Below are 5,501 nucleotides of genomic sequence, written 5' to 3' on the forward strand. Positions count from 1 at the left end.
TGCAGCGATGTAATCGTTTGTTAGCAGTGAAACCTCAGTCGGTGCCTGCAAGTTGGCAGGAGCTTTGTAAAGGTCTTGTAGTGAGACCTCGACTCCACACCCTGGAAGTGTGAAGCAACATAGGAATCGTGACCTGTGGGGAAAGCTGTGCAAACTCTACAGAGTATCAATCTAGTCAATCAGCCGTGCTCACAGATAAGAACAGACTTGCTGACGTTCAGAAGCCATCAATGAAGCTGCAACCTTTGATGAAGGCGACTTCGACCCGGAGTTGCTGTTCTAGGCTGGAGTGCCCCTTGGTTGATGCCTGTGGATTATGGAAGCCCCGCTGGCGCTGAAGATCTTTAGTTCCACTGTATTTTCTTTTAGACCCTTGGGTCCTTTTGCATTAAGTTAATTATGTTATTGTAATAATGGCACTGTGATGATACACTAAACGCATGTATGAAACTTGATCCTGGCATACATGTTGTGCGTGGTTTTGTTCTTTTAAATTTGAGTGTTACAGAAGTGGTATCAGAGTCATATTGACCGTAGGACGCAGCCTAGATAGAAAGGACGTTCTAAAGACTTATGTTTGTACAAAATAATTTTGTAAAATTGTTTCCCTTTTAGTTTTTTATTATCCTGTCCATTGCTCTTTATAAAACTGTTACTAATTTTCTGTCAAAATTTTAGATGGCCCACACGAAGGTCACCCCGCACAAGCGCGTGCTGGTTCCTGAGTTGGAGATCCCCGCTGGTGCTATCTGGGCGCACCAACCTCCTGTTGATTTCTACTCTGACGGACAGCTTGCCAGCTACTTCGCCTGTACGCTTTGGTACATGCTTCAAGGATTGGGCTACCACGACGCTCCACTATACAAGGGAGTCAGAGTTCCGCTTGGAGGCTGTGGTTACCCTTGGTCAGTGGAGGTGAACATGTTTGAGAAGCCCACCGACGACGGTCTTCGTCGAGTTCGCCGTGTCCACATCGTCGCCGCCCTTAGAGCTACCTTGGAGGCAGGGATCGAGGACGCCGCTCGCCAGGCTCTAGCCGTTCTCTATAGGGAGAACAGACATGACCTCCGTCACACCCAGTTCGGTAAGTTCCCGCAGCGCCCGTCTGGCAGCCTGGAGGTCATCTTTGCGCCTGTCAACAACGAGCCAGATCTTCGTCTGAGAGAGCAGGTCCGCCTCACTGCCACCTTGTACGCCGAGCTTGATAGAGCCATCGACGAGCTGGAGGATATGCATCAACATCACGTAGAGCAGGAGAAGATCATCCGTGAGCTACATATTCTGCTAGAGGACCCCAACTAGTTTCCTGAGGAGGCTCCTGTGGCACCCGTGCTGCACAGCCCCGTTCCCCTCTGCGCAAGAAGCTTCTCTGGTAGATGCAGTAGGTCCTTCGAGCACAGCAGGAAGGAGTAGAGTCGAGCTAGGAGGATGTCCTTTGCTGAATAAATCGTTTAGTCTTGTGTGTTCTAGTTGTCTTGTGTCGTTCGTGCTAGTGTGTGCTTGTGCTTGTGTTTGTAGTGTGAACCTTGTGCGGGTTGGATCTTTGCTTGAGTATTGGTGTGACGTGGGGGTTTTTTCTCTACATTGCACCAGTTAATAATATAATAATAGTTGAGAGTCCCTTTCATTCTTTCTTTTGTGCTTATCTATTCTTTTCTGTTCTTATGTTGTTTATCATCCCTTGCTTTTCCCTTATGTTCCCCGCATGAACCTTGGCTACCAATAGATGGTGAACACTAGGCGTGGCAACAACAACAACGACAACGTCAGCGACAATGCCAATGACAATGCTGCCAACCAATGTAATCTTCCACCCCCGCCCCCTTTGATGGATGCCAATCAAGTGATGACCATTCGCCAAGGCTTAGTCCAGGCTATCAATTAGTGACCCCAAGACCAGTAAGCACCACCGCAACAGCCGCAGTCTAGGCTCAAAACTTTCTTGAGCACTCAGCCACCTACTTTCTCTCAAGGAGTTAAGCCCATGGAGGTTGATGACTGGCTGAAGACAATAGAGAGCAAGCTGCAGATAGCTCAGTGCACTGGAATGGAGAAAGTTCTTTTCGCATCTCATCAACTGATTGGTCCAGCTCAAGAATGGTGGACAACTTACACTGCTGCCCACGAGGATCCCCAGGAGATCACTTGGGCAGAGTTCCAGAACAGATTCCATGCACACCATGTCCCCGCAGGTGAAGTGAAGCTAAAGAGGAAGGAGTTCCTCAGTCTAAAGCAAGGAGCCATGTCAGTAAGGGAATACCTCAACAAGTTCACCCAGCTCTCCCACTACACCCCCAATGATGTGGATACTGATGAAAAGAAATAAAATTGTTTCCTGGAGGGTCTCAACATTGGCTTATAGTATGCCCTCTCAGCCAACGAGTACCCCAGTGTCCAGAAGCTGGTGAATAGAGCTTTCATCATGGAAAAGAAGTGCCAAAATCTGGGAGAAGAACGCAAGCGCAGTCTGCAAGGTCAGTCTTCTGGCAGCAACACCCATCCCCGCTTCAACCCTCCTGTGACAGGTCCAATGTTCTGCCATGGAGGGCAGAATCAGCAACACTGGCCATCACAGAAGATGCCTAATCAGGTTGCAGGTGCGTACAAGCCACAAGTGTAGCAGCAACAATCACGCCCCAACTTTTAGTAGCAGCGACCCAACAATAACCAGCCCCAGTAGCAGAATTGCACCGGTCAAGGATCGGGCAACATCGGCCCATGTTTCAATTGTGACAACTTTGGGCACCTTGCCAACAAATGTCCCAAGAAGCAGCAAGGCCAAGCACAGGCCCAAGCAACAACAGTCAGCAGCAACAGCCTCGACAGAATGCGATGCATGGTCGAGTCAATCACATTGCGGTGGAAGAAGCCCATGATGCTCCTGATGTAGTGTTGGGTATGTTTTCTACAAACTCTCACCCTGCTATAGTTTTGTTCGATTCTGGAGCTTCACATTCTTTCATATCATCTCAGTTTGTGAATACATATAAATTGCCAAGAGCATTAATGAAAAATCGGGTGATAGTTAGTTCTCCTGGAGGAGAAATGGAATCAAGGCATGTATGCCCTAAAATAAGTATATGCATAAGGGGGGGGGGGGTAGATTTCTTGCTAACCTCATCATTCTGGATTCCAAGGTAATTGATATCATACTGGGAATGGACTGGTTGACCAAGTACAATGGAATTATTGAATGTGCACAAAGTCAGTAAAGTTGACATACACAGATGGAACCAAGGTGGAATTCCAAGCTATGACAGAGTCATCTATCAGTGCTAGTATCAACAAGGCCGATGCAGTGGAAGATAGAAGAGTGGTTAGTGAATTTCCAGACGTCTTCCTGGAGGATTTGCCAGGTATGCACCTGATCGCGAAATTGAGTTCGTCATTTAGTTAGTACCTGGAACAGCTCCTATATACAAGAGGCCATATAGAATGGATGCCAATCAGTTGGCTGAGCTAAAGGAGCTAATCCAAGAGCTACTAGACACAGGGTTTATCCGCCCCAGTTCTTCGCTCTAGGGAGCCTCAGTTATCTTCGTACTAAAGAAGGATGGAACCCAAAGGATGTGTATAGATTATTGAGCCCTGAATGAAGTGACAATCAAGAACAAGTATCCTCTACCCTGTATTGAAGATCTGTTTCACCAGTTAAAAGGAGCATGGGTGTTCTCCAAGACCGATCTTTGGTATGGGTATCATCAGCTAAAGATACGTGCTTCGGATATTCCAAAGACGACATCTGTTACTCGATATGGTCTGTATGAGTACATAATAATGTCTTTTGGGTTGACCAATGCCCCAGCTTACTTCATGTATCTGATGAACAAGGTCTTCATGGAGTATTTGGACAAGTTTGTCATGGTATTTATTGATGACATTCTGGTTTACTCCAAGAACAAAGAAGAGCACGAGGAACATCTACGAATGGTATTGCAGAAACTTAGAGAAAACCAGTTGTATGCTAAGTCAAGCAAATTTGAGTTCTGGTTGAAGGAAGTTCCCTTCCTTGGTCACATTATTTCAGCAAGAGGTGTGTCTGTGGACCCATCTAAAGTAAGCGATGTTTTGAACCGGAAACCACCACAGAATGTTTCAGAAATCCGTAGTTTCTTGGGTCAAGTAGGATACTATCGTCGGTTTATAGAAGGTTTCTCCAAGATAGCAAAGCCAATGATAGAACTGCTAGAGAAAGGAGCAGAGTTCAAGTGGACAGCCGCTCGAGAATCTAGTTTCAATGAGTTGAAGGAAAGATTAACCTCAGCTCCAGTATTGATTATGCCCAACACCCAGAAGCTATTTTCGGTGTATTGTGATGCTTCTCGTCAGGGACTGGGATGCGTGCTCATGCAAGAAGGTCATGTAGTAGCATACGCATCCAGGAAGTTAAGGAAGCATGAAGAGAATTACTTGATACATGACTTGGAGCTAGCCGCAGTAGTTCACGCACTCAAGATCTGGAGACATTATCTGATAGGTCAAAGGTGTGAGATCTATTCAGATCATAAGAGCTTGAACTATATCTTCACCCAACCGGATCTTAACCTCAGACAACACAGATAGTTAGAACTCATTAAGGATTGCAACTTGGGAATCAACTATCACCCAGGAAAGGCAAATGTAGTGGCTGATGTCTTGAGGAAAAAAATCTCAAGTCAACGCTATAACTCTTCAAGAGATGAGTCCCGAGTTATGTAAGGAGTTCGAGAAGTTGAGTATGGGAATGGTGTGTAACACCGAGATAGTTGCAATGGAAATAGACTCAACGCTTGAACACGATATAAGGAAGCGTCAGCATGAGGATGAAAAGATTTTGGAAATCAAGCAGCTAATCGAAGTTGGTAAAGCCCCAGATTTCACTGAAGATGAGAAATGTACCGTGTGTAACAAGCACATGATATGTGTTCCAGAAATAAAGGCTATTCCGGATACAATTTTAAAGAAGCTCATGATTTGGCATATTTCATTCACCCAGGGAGTACCAAGATGTACCATGATCTTAAAGATCAGTATTGGTGGTACGAAAGGAAACATGCAGTAGCAGAATACATGGCTTTGTATGATATCTGTCAACGAGTCAAAGCCGTGCATCAGAGACCAGCAGGTCTACTACATCCATTGAAAGTACCTGAATGGAAGCGGGAAGAATTTAGCATGGACTTCATAGTGGGTCTACCTCGAACTCAGTCAGGATGTGATTCCATATGGGTTGTAGTTGATCGGTTAACAAAAGTAGCTCACTTCATTCCAGTCAAAGAATCCTATCAAGGTTCAAAACTAGCTGAGTTATATATGTTTAGGATTATGTGTCTGCATGGAGTAACCAAGATAATTGTATATGATCGGGGTAGTTAGTTTACCTCACGATTCTAGCAACGTCTACATGAATCTATGGATACAAGGTTGAATTTCGGCTCAACATATCACCCGCAAACTGATGGACAGATAGAAAGAGTGAATCAAATCCTTGAAGACATGTTGAGAGCATGTGCACTGAAGAA

This window comes from Phragmites australis, chromosome 23 (assembly GCF_958298935.1).
Source record: "Phragmites australis chromosome 23, lpPhrAust1.1, whole genome shotgun sequence".
In the NCBI taxonomy this organism is placed as follows: Eukaryota; Viridiplantae; Streptophyta; class Magnoliopsida; order Poales; family Poaceae; genus Phragmites; species Phragmites australis.